The sequence below is a fragment of the Hydra viridissima genome, unplaced genomic scaffold (assembly GCF_058129835.1).
Source record: "Hydra viridissima isolate aposymbiotic clone 2 unplaced genomic scaffold, HvirCarnegie_v1 scaffold_6, whole genome shotgun sequence".
NCBI lineage: Eukaryota > Metazoa > Cnidaria > Hydrozoa > Anthoathecata > Hydridae > Hydra > Hydra viridissima.
The window spans coordinates 2,108,538-2,120,592 of record NW_028324305.1 but is presented as its reverse complement, the minus strand read 5'-3'; the positions used below and the strand labels follow the sequence as shown (position 1 = coordinate 2,120,592).

The 12,055-nt window shown below is 32.0% G+C and overlaps 1 long non-coding RNA gene and 2 pseudogenes across 2 annotated transcripts; 1 reads left to right on the top strand and 2 right to left on the bottom strand.

Annotated features, from left to right (window-relative positions):
• Positions 1 to 1,163: 1,163 nt before the first annotated feature.
• Positions 1,164 to 3,574, bottom strand: LOC145191242 (uncharacterized; annotated as a pseudogene).
• Positions 3,575 to 3,681: 107 nt separating this feature from the next.
• LOC149886590 (uncharacterized) lies at positions 3,682 to 5,996 on the top strand. 2 transcript variants are annotated; one of them, XR_016453462.1, is made up of 4 exons: positions 3,682 to 3,982; positions 4,485 to 4,666; positions 4,870 to 5,059; positions 5,530 to 5,996. It is a non-coding gene; the product is annotated as an uncharacterized LOC149886590 (long non-coding RNA). The 2 variants fall into 2 exon arrangements; XR_016453461.1 differs by having other exon boundaries at positions 4,485 to 4,604; positions 5,530 to 5,992.
• Positions 5,997 to 6,425: 429 nt separating this feature from the next.
• LOC149886589 (uncharacterized) lies at positions 6,426 to 8,344 on the bottom strand (annotated as a pseudogene).
• Positions 8,345 to 12,055: the final 3,711 nt, after the last annotated feature.

Below are 12,055 nucleotides of genomic sequence, written 5' to 3'. Positions count from 1 at the left end.
TTTGAAAACTTTTTAACGCCGTTTGTATGAAAACATAAAGTAATTTAAATAAAAAAATGATTCGAAAATTTCGAATCATTTTTTTCGAATCGAATCTCGAATCGAAGCGACATTTGATTCGCGAATCGAATCGAATCGAAGCGATTCGCAGGGCCCTAATATATATATATATATATACAGGGTGTCTGCCAGATCAGGGGAAATCAGGGAAAAATCAGGGAAATCAGATATCTGCAAAAAATCTAGGAAATTAGGTTGAACTTTAGAAAAATCAGGGAGAAATCAGGGAAAATGGCTCTTCATCAAACTTACATAACTTAAATAAGTTGTATATAGTACATGTAATATAAAAGTTTATTTGGCAAATAGTTTTATGAACTTTTTTTGCATCAAGGGAATCTTGAATCTTCACATGCAAAAATGTAAACAATAATACAACCCATTTTGAATGTATCAATACTTGATACATTTAATATCGGTTGTATTATTGTTTACATTAAATGTATCAATACTTGATACATTTATTGTGGGTTGTATTATTGTTTACATTTTTGCAGTTGAAGAGCATTTTTCTAAACGACTCTGATCAATCTTTGTGAAGTTGAATTTGGGTAACTTTAAATTAAATCAAGGAAAACAGGTAGAAGATCAGGAAAATATGAGGAAAAAGTCAGGGAAATCCACCCTAAAATATTGGCAGACATCCTGTATATAACATGCATGCTTAAAAATTGTTATATTCTAATATATAGGGGAGGTAGGGGAGCATTGGGCACTTTTTTACATAAACGCTGATAAAACTGTTATTTTTTATCATAATCAAAATTTTATTTCAAATATATCTGGCACACATATTTGGCAGTAATTATTGCTAAGAAGAGTTTTAGTAATATAATTAGTCGCAAAGTTACAAAAGGTTTTTGAACACAAGTCCAAAGTGCCCAAACCTCCCGGTGGTTGGGAGGTTTGGGCACCCCTGAGGGGAGGTTTGGGCACTGTATTTAATATGCACAATATTGTTTTAATATACTGCTATGATTAAGTGTTATATAGCATTGATATAAAAAATTATAATACAAACATTTTTTCTTATCAGAGACTTTACAAAAAATTAAACAATGTCACTTGGGATCAATACTGTACGATGTTGGGCTTAATAAGACTTATTTTAAATTTGGTATGACCCAAAGAGGCTTATCAAATTTATATTTTAGGCTGCCACGTTTTATCCATGTTGTTGGTGTAGGCAATTTTGTTTTTATATCCTCCAGGGACGCTGGCTACGTCCTCGATGTCAGGAAACATAAACGTATTTCTTATCTTACTTGCTCTCATAAATTTGACAGTTGCCATGGAGTGATTAACCTCTTCGATTATTCCAACATAATGATAAACAGTTTTTTGGTGTTAAATTTAACCAACACAAAGTTATTGACCAGGAAATTTCTATCCATAACAATCACATCGTCTACATCAAAATCTTCTTCCGATGAATCGATTTCAACAAGGGCTTCGTCAGAAACAGAAACATTTTCTATTTCATCATCACTGCTAATCTTCCTGCTTTTCTCGTTTTTAGAGCATTTTTGATTTTTGTTGAGCTCTTTGATCTTATTTTTTCTTTGTCTTTATTTTTCTCCCATTGCAATGAGTCTTTTCTCGGGTGTGTCTGTCAATATTCTAGTTTTTCCTTTCTTCCGTTTCATGCCATCCAATTTCCTGGGGCCGGCATTCGGGTATGGCCTTACTAAATCAGGTGTTACATAGATAGCGCCCCTAGTCTGGCTTTTAGATAGAGATTCCATTTGAGATGGCCCAGTGACTTCCATATTTGAACTTGTACGATCCTCTAGACTCAGATTTTCTTATGTTGAAGGCTGTTCCATGATAGGTTGGTCGGAAATCAATTTTTCTGTAGCAATATTATTCTCTTCCGGCAAGCAGCGATCAGTTATAGAAGAACAAACAAAATCTTCATCAGAAAAAATGTTTGAATTGAATGGCCAAATGCCAGGTTTTTCAAATCCCTTTTGAATATTTTGCAACTTGAATGCAAGTGGAATGGCTTTTGCTGCTAATTTTGGGATTTCATAAATTGTTAAAGTTTTGCCAGGATTGCTTACCATCCAATCTGTTACAACAGTGTTATAATAAGTTTTAAGTGGTCCATAGACAGTCAGGTCTAAGGATTGCAGTTTTTGGCTGCAGTGCGGTGGGAAAGTCATTAAAACAATTCCTGATTCTTTGCAAAAATCGAGAACTGGTACTGAAATATGGCTCTCGTGATTGTCCAGCAGCAATAGAACTGGCGAGGAAGGCGTTGGTTTTGCGTGTTTTGCAAAATGGTGTACATATTTAAAAAAACATGGTGCTGTCATCCACCCTGAAAGATATGCCGCTCCATCTGAAGCAACAGGTGCATCATTTAGCATATATGTTTTGAAATTAACCCGTGGGAATATGAAAAAGGGTGGTATTGAGTTACCCAATCCATTAATACCAGAGCAAACCGTTGCAAGTGTCCCTCTTTCAGCTGACGTTACTTGCCCAACTTGCTTGGTGCCTCTGAGAGCAATCACTTTTTGGGTTCGTTGTACCGTTGATAATCCAGTTTCGTCTATATTGTAAATAGACTCAGGGCCGAAGCGATCCCGTTCATATACAGTTTTAAGATTTTCAAAAAAATCCCCGACATTTTTCTTATTGAAACTTTTGGCACGTGAGAGACTGGTAGCTTCTGGTGTCCTTATTGAAAGCTGAGGTTGTCTTTTAAAAAATCCTTTAAGCCAATCTTTGGATGCAAGTTTCTTCTCTGTCCAGTTGTCTGGTATTTTTTTTATTAATGGCAGTAGCGTATTCGTAAACCAATTCGCGTGCCTTCAGTTTTGACATTCCATGATTTAGTTTAAACAATGTTACAAGATATTCTGAAATTTTTTCTTCTTCATCTTTCGTGAATATTTGGGATGATACAAATTTAGAAATATCTTTCACAACGCCACCTTGCTTTATGTGTCTTTGAAGGTTAGACCTGGGTATATCATATTTAATCGCAGTAGTTTTAATTTTTCCTCCTTTAGAAACCTCTTCCAATGCGCGCAAAATAACATCTTTAGGGATTTCACATCGTTTATTTTTCTTTTTAAATGAAAACGGGATTGTCCTGATAAGAAATGATTAACCATTCAATCCAATGGGCATAGCAAAAAAGCACAAACGTATGACACCAAAACACGCTAAAAAAAGAGGGAGCATTGGGCATGCCCAAACCTCCCTCCTACATGCGTGCCCAATGCTCCCTACAACCTCACTTTTCAAATAACTTTGAATAAGTTTATTTTTATCAAATGTTGAATCATAATTGCCAGGTAAATATAATGTTCATTAAACGCAAAAGAAGAAGTTAACACAGATACTTACACTTTCTTGCAGATTTCTTTGTTATCTTTCTTCAAATCACAAACAAGATATTTACTTTTGTACGCAACAAACCGTTAAGCGCAAGTAACTTGACAACCAAGTGAAATGACAGCTGACACTTTTAATGAGCGGTGTTGTAAGTTATAAAACTATATTGCTATGGTAGAAAACAAAAAATATCTATAATAGATTGTGAGAAATGAGGGGGTGCCCAAACCTCCCGACTGCCCAATGCTCCCCTACCTCCCCTATGTTATAGTAAAATAATTTATATGTATGTATTTTGTATATATTGCATAAATATATGCCATATATACAATATTGACATAATATATGCAGTATATGAATAAATGGTATATGCAATTGCATACACAATATGGCATATACATTTCATGTTAAGCATATATGACATTTATATTATATGTGTGTGTGTGTGTATATGTGTGTGTATATATATACATATTCATATAATTCATATAATTATAGCATTTTATTAAAAGGGACATCAACTTCTAAAAACTATGAGAAAACTGTTCAAAATTTTGGGGATCAGGAAAGAAAGGTTTTGGATAAACTATTTGTTTGTTGTTTTTTTTTTGTTTTACTACTTGTTATACATTGTATATGTGTTAAGCATACATACATTGATTATGATGCTGACATGTATTGACAAAAGAAAACTATTTATATTTTTTGTAAAAAAAAAATTGTGTTTTAATTAATGTCATAAATGGATGAAGGCTTTAAAAAAATACATATTTCATGTTACAAAAATACACATTTCTACTTTGTTATGCAGATAAAGGTTTTAAATAAAGCTCTTTCCCGTGACCTTAATAACTCAACACAAAAATGTGCTAGAATACCATTTTTACAGCAATCAATTTACCTAAAGGGATAAATAACATGAATATTTAAAACTTTAACTCCAAATATTTGAGTTCCATAACACCTTCATCCATGTATGTCTTTAATTAAATAACTAGATTGTGTTTTTGAAACCAGTTTTCCAATAAGATTCAAATGCAATTAAATATTATTTAATAATTTAAGTATGTTTATAGAGAAGTAAGCAGCTTTGGAGTTAAGATTAACAGAACTGGAGCAAAAAAATAAGTTTTTAGAAGTTGAAAGTTTTTTGGATAATGAAGACATTGTTGTTCCCCCTGGCCTTCCAATTGAAAGTAAGGAAGATTTGGAGAGGATTAACCTTATGCTACAGATGAAATCTGAGCTGGCTCTCTTTGTAATTTGAAATTATTTTCTATATTATAATGTTTGTAGCAGTCTACAGGTTGAGTTTAAACTAGTAATTATTATTTTATAAGATCAAAGATAAGATAATTTAATAATACCTTAGTTATATTATACCGCATTACATTTTCATTTACCTTTGAAAAAATAATTTAAATAAAAAAAGTTGTAATATGTAGCATTATTTGCTTTTAGGTCGAATATCTGCGTTCTATTGGCGGTAAAGTTGAACGTCCAGAATACATATGACGTGTGTTGGGTGCCATGTTTTCTAAAAATTTTAGCATTTTATGTAATCTAAACGGATCTTCAAGTAAGATGATAGCTACTGGAATGGGCAAGATTAAGTTGCGATGTTATCATTTTGTGTTAAAGTGCTTACTATGTAAGTATTACTAGTTATGTAAATTTTTAGTCTATTAAAGTCAACTGTATTATTATATTTAAAAAATATGTTTACAACACTAAGAAAGAATATAATATGTTAGTACTTATGACAATTACCAGTGTTGTCATTAGTTGTGAATTTGTAAGATATTATATTCTCCCTTGGTGACTTGAACTTATCAATGTCGTATTTTATTGTTAACTAGAGACGTTAATTGCCAATGTAAACTATGATTTATTAGTATTCAATTATATGATTCTTAAAGAGCATATAGAAGTTTTTCTTGAACCTATAAGCTAATTGCTCTCGGTTATCATATGCACATATTTTTAAAACTGCCAACCAGTTAATGTTATTCTCGATTTGCAAAGTATATGTATAAGAACTTAAAAATAACTTAAAAATAATTTGTATTTAAACAAAAAGGAAATTGAGTTTTTAAATTTATTTTCATTTTATTCTTTTAGCAGCAGTAAGAATTCAGTATCTTAATTCCAAGGATAAAGATATTTAACCAATTGTTTCAAGATTGTTTCAGGGCGCAATTGATCAAGGAGATGGGCCAATAAATAGATAGACGAAAACCAAGGTTATAAAAAATCAGTTGCAGTTAATCAATGAAAAGAATATTTAGTTATTATTTTCTTTTGCAAGTTTATTTATCTTAATTTTATTTATAATTCTAATTTTTCTTAATTATTATTGATAATTATCTAATAAATCGCCACGTTTTTAAATACTAGCGTTTTAAAATATTGTTTTTAATTAAAGCTGCCAATATTAATTTCAAACCTTTAATAATATTAACTACAATAATAGAATATTTTTAGTTTTTTATTTGTAAATATATTTTTTTAATGATCTGGAAATAAAAGTGTAATGATAAAAAATTTGTTCATTTTGTGTATTCAACTAAGTTATCTATAAATATAATACAATATTTTGTGTGGACAGTTGTACTGTTTGACTGGTAAAATCTGATATACAAACAATCACTATTAAATAGAAAATTAAATATTAAAAAGCTAAGTTATACTTGGTTATTAAGCAATCTTCAAAACATGATTTATAACTTTTGCACTTTCAATTTAAGCACAAAAGCGAATTTAAAAAATCGCGAAAAAAAATCATATAGTTGGGCCGGTAATGGTACCAATTGTTAGCCAACTGTTTTATTATTGTTGGGCCGTTAATGGCAACCAATTGTTTAAAAACAGTTGGCTAAGTGTTGGTAAAAGCGTTACGTTTTTTTCACGGTACCAACTAAATAGCCGACTGTTGGCCCAACTGTAGCTAATAGTTGGTTATTAGGATCGGGCCAACTACTTACCAACTGTTCGATGTTTACTGGGTAGGTTGTGTATATAAATCATTTTGTAAATCAAGTCTAAATATTCTACACTTAAAAAATCCAGATGATAATTTCTCATCAACAAAACAAAATTGATTTTCTCCTATTTAAAAACATGAATTATTCAGCTTCACTGAAACTTTTAGTTTTCGAGATTTTGTATTTAACATAGATTTTATACTTTGATATTGCTTGGCTATTTGAAAAACAGGACTCTTTGAGTTTTTTACTGCTTTCTTTAATGTCTGCATATAATTTTCGAAGGGAAAACAAGATATGTCATTTAGTGAACAATCAAATTTAACAACATCATCACAAATATGAAGTAAACAGTGAACATTGTAAACACAGAATGAATTTGTATATAAATGTTTTGAGTTGATAACAAAATAATTAATGAGTTCTCTAGCAAAAGCAAGATAATGTTTCCTAAATTCACTGTCTTCATTTAAGAGAATTACCATTGCAACATGCAATGTTAGAAAATGATTATAAATTTCTTTGCTAACAACACCCTTTAAAACTAAGGGACCAGTGTATAAGATAAATTGTCTGAACTCTGTTGCTTTCCACTGATCTAACTCTAAAAGGGAACGTGGTTGTCAAGCAAATTCAGATGGCATCATACCACATAAGCTTAATAGATTATCAGATATTTTTTTTATTTGGCCATTTGAAAGTCTACAATGTTTTGGACCAGACTTTTAAAAAGTAAGTATACGTCTTACTACACCAAGACAAACCATGTGCATGTAATCCAAAATAAAATCAGAAACACAAGATATTTTAAGTTGAGCTAAAGGAGTAAGAGATTTCTGATGATCAGTGTACAAAAAGGAATTAAACTCTTCAGTTAATCTTGGAGTTGATGCGTTGTTATCAATATAAACCACTCTATGCTCTTTATAAAATCCTTTAACTTGGCATCGTTCACAAGAGTAATATCCTTTATGACTTTGTATACATTTAAGAAAAGAGCGAGAAAGTGCATCACATATGAATGCTTTAAGTGTAACATCAATTTTTTTATCATTATAGTATAAACCTTCACCACTTAACAATAAAGATTCTTTGAGAAAATCATTAAGAAAACCATCCAAGCAGTCTGGTTTACCATCACCACAGAAAAGTGCAATGATAAAAATATAGTTCTCTATAAGACCAAGTATTGGCCATAATTGAAGATTAGAAGATTTGAAAAGAGGTAGCCCATCAACATTAATAGTAATAGATAACCCAGTACATTGAGAATCATTTTTCAAATTCAAAAAATTATTTATGCCATCAGCAATAGTAAAGTAAGCATAAGTTCCACCACACTTCCTATCTACTGTAATAACTTTAGAGGGTTTTAAAAGCGTTCTTGCATCTTTTGGTAACTCTGAATGACCATGTTTTTTAAGAATACTCAAAAGCTCGTTTAATTGGTTTTGAGAAATTTTGCTTTTCGAAGACCACATTGCTAAATCTTCTGATAATGTTTCTGTTGTCAAAAGTGTTGCTGCATTACAACATTCAAAATTCTCATAATTACAACTCAAAGACTTATTGTTTTCTTCTTTAAAAACATTATTTAGGGCTTTACAAGGATTTTCAGGCTCAGCCTGAGAAGCATTAAAATCAGGATTCAAATTCGATGTACTATCATTAATATCTTCATCTTCAAATGTCATTATAAAATTCAACATTCTTTTATTCAAGCGACGACTCTTCATTCTATTTTCAGTTTCCATAATGATACCTATATAAAACCTTTTTCTAGAATAATGATTTAGAGAATTAATATTGGTCGAGATAAAACTTTTTATGAAAAATTTCACATCTTTAAAAGACACTAAGTTTATTCACGCCGAAAGTCTTTTTAAAAACGTGTTTAAGACGACTAAAAGACGTCTTTTTGTTTGGTAGAATTATTCGAAAAATAAAGACGTCTTTAAGGCGTCATACGAAGACGAGCGATTTTTCACTACGATACAGTCTTTTAAAAGACGTCTCTAAGGCGTCTTACGAAGACGAGCGATTTTTCACTAAGATACAGTCTTTTAAAAGACGTCTTGAAGACGTCTTACGAAGACGCGCAATTTTACACGACGCAACAGTCTTTTAAAAGACGTCTTGAAGACGTCTTACGAAGACGCGCAATGTTTCACGACCATACAGTCTTTTAAAAGACGTCTTAAAGACATCTTGAAGACGTCAATCGAAGACAAGACCATTTAAAGACCTGAATAAGACGGTCTTAAGACGTCTTATGTTTGCCGGGAAAGATTTCTTCGACTTTCAACACAGGTCTGCACGTTAAAGCTTGGCTAGAAGCAACAAAGGGTGCTGATGCACCAGTTAATGATATTCAGTTATACAAAGATCTAGGAGCTCTGGGAAAGATCTCAGGCTTCTCTGTCGCAGCTCGAGAAGTTCTTAACAGACACTCTTGGTATCTAACTGTGGAGGTGTCGGTCTTCAGTCTCTTTTCTAAATGAATTAAAGTTGAAAGATGTGGGAAAGCCACTGGCTATCAATTCTGGAAAACCTACTCTTCCATCCATTCAAATGAACTCAGAGCTTTTGTCATATATTGGGAAACAATCTTGCTTGCTGTTTCATAATTTGAACGATAATGGAAAATGGCACAAACTTCCTCCTTCAGAATGGAAGGAGGATTAAAACTATTTGAAGATGAAATTTTTCATTAAAACAGTCAAGGTTACCAACGATACTGTTGAGCGATAAATCAAGTTATGCTCGGATTATCTTCAGATCCTTACAAAGGTAAAATAAAGATGTTTATAAAACATATTGAAAAATTCTATTACATTTTATATTTAAAATGTCTGGTTAATTTTAGGATGAAGCAGTACGAAACGAAATTTTGGAATGGTTGAAACTCATAGAAAACTTGTTGGTAATTTGAATAAGAAGCAATTATTCTCTGACATGTTTCAATATAAAGATTAACTTTTTTTTCCATTATCACAACACCGCAACGGAAGGAAACTTGATTATATGTAATAATTAATTTACATTATAAAAGTAAAACATATTTTTCGTTATAAAAGATGGATTTTGAACATTTGGAATTGATACAAAATGTTCCTTACCCCCCTCTCACTGCTTTATCTTCGCCTTTGATATCTTTTTTGGGGGATGTTTTAGCATAAAAACGCGACTTTTTAAAGCAACTTCGGCAGTACTCAGAACCATCCTATAACAAGTTTTTTTTTTTTTAAATAATAGTTTTTATATGTTAAGAAACAATTTTTCTTGCAGCCAGCGGTACTTTTCAAATACTTTTGATTTTGGCCAGTCCGAATATATATTTATAGAATTTTTGGGTTTGTTTTTGTTAGTGAAAAAAAAAAGACTAAAGCAGGCCAAAACACACCTTTAAAATCTGTTCAGCTTTCTAATCTCTTTTTAATTCCTCTTTAAAAGTGCTTTATCGAAAGTTTAATGGGTGTTTTATAATGATTTGTAAATGGCGGCGCACCGCATTGATTCAGAGCGATGAATGCGGTTAATTCGGTGAGGCTCCTATATGTGGTTAACTTCATGAAATAGCGAACCAGTCTGACCGATAATACTATTACAATACATTTTTTAGCTCCCTAAAATAAACTAAGCTTTAAATGTTTCGGTGTCTTTCGGCGAAAAATATTTCAATTTGATAAACTTCGAAATAATTCCATTTCAACAAAAAAGTAACTACATCAGTAATTATGAAGAAAGTAGCTGTTAAATTGAATATGGTTATTGTTATTGCTTCTATGATTTAATGGTGAAATAGTAACTTTAAGCTGGATTCCATCATAAAGCTTCGGCTAACTTTGAAAGTCGTTTGAGACTAACTATATACAGTATTGGACAAAACACTTGCAACCAACATCGAAAAAAACATGTACCAGAAAAAATCTGCGCGTGTTCTGATGTGGTGTTTACAGAAACCGTGCATCATTTAAAATAGCTAATTGTTTTAAAATGTGATTGTATTAATGTTGTTCAAAATTTAACCAACTCTGTTATTAAAACAATTAGGTTTAATTGAAATGTCATCAAATCAAGATAAGAAGAGAGAAAAAATTTTTGCATTTTCTCGTTGAAAATCCTGGTGTATTAAACAAAACAATTTCTAAAGAGCTGCAGATTGCTTTGAGAACAGTGCAGAGCGTTGTAAAACGATTTAAGGACACTGGTACAATCATAAGGAAATCAGGAAGTGGAAGAAAAAAATGTTTTGTTAAACGAGATCTTGGTAAAAAGGTAAAAGATGCCTAAGACAGAAAACCGGAGATTTTTGTTCGAACATTAGCGAATAAATTTAAGACAAGTGCTTCCACTATACAAAGAGTAAAGAAAAATTGTGGTTATAAATCTTATAAAAAGAAAAAAGTTCCTTGTCGTGAAGAAAAGCAAGAAAATTTTTTATAGAGCAGCTTTGAACATCATTCGATGTTCAAAGCTGCTCTATAAAAAATTATGTGCTAAAAAATCTTGTTTGATTATTGATGACGAAACTTATTGTGCTGCATATTTCCGATCTCTTCCAGGACACCAATATTATTCAGCAATTAATCGCAAGACACTGAATTCCAAATATAGATGCATTGGAATGCAAAAATTCGCTAAAAAATTCTTAGTTTGGCAAGCAATTTGTGAATGTGGTGAAAGAAGCTCTTGTTTTGTGACTACGGGAACAATTAACACCAAAATATGCATAAAAGAATGCCTCAAGAGAGCTACCAAGAAAGTCCAGCCGAAGACTGTGGAAAAGCTGATATCGAGTGTAAAACGCAAAGTGCGTGCGTTCTCACGTACAAAACTTCACAAACTTTCTTAAGTGAAATTTAATAATATTAATATATATACTTTCAAAATATATATAAGATTCAATATTGAAATACAATAGTTAAATAAATATCCTTTATAATGTCCGCGCAAATTTATTCTAGAACATGTCCTAATGCTAAAAAGTGTTCCTAATTTTACATGTCTTAAAAATGAAACGAACAATACTACCACAGTAAACAGTTCAGGAGTCTGGAGTCATAGAATGCCATGACATGAGCAATCAGCTGACAGGTGACAGCATACAGGCAGAATTTCGTTGACAAGTGCCATTTTGCAGCGGATAAAACAAGTGCAGCTTTTTTGGTTTGTTTCATTTTCTTAAGTCTGGTCCGTGTCAACGTCACGGAAGTTTTTTAATAATTAAAGGAAGTATCCAGAAGTTTCCAGAAGCATGCAGAAGCTTCCAGAAGTTTCCAGAAGAAGCATCTGGAAGCATCCAGTAGCATCCAGAAATATCATCCAGAAATATCTATAAAAATGGCTCCCGACAGTCTTGGATTGGAACAAAGAAAGAAAATTATTGACGATTACGTAAGTGGAATGTCACAAAAAAGTATTTGTGATAAATATCGCGTGAAAAAATGGACCGTATCAAGACTATGTTCCAAATATCGTTCTACGGGGAAGTTGGCAGCAGATAACAAAGGTGGAAGACCGCGTTCCACCACTTCTAGAGAGGATTCTATGATCGTCAGATCCGTCAAGAAGGATCCCTGTCATCAGTCGAAATAAAAAAGCAATTAAAGCTGCCTGCATCGGACCGAACGATCAGACGACGTGTTGTTGAAGCCGGATTG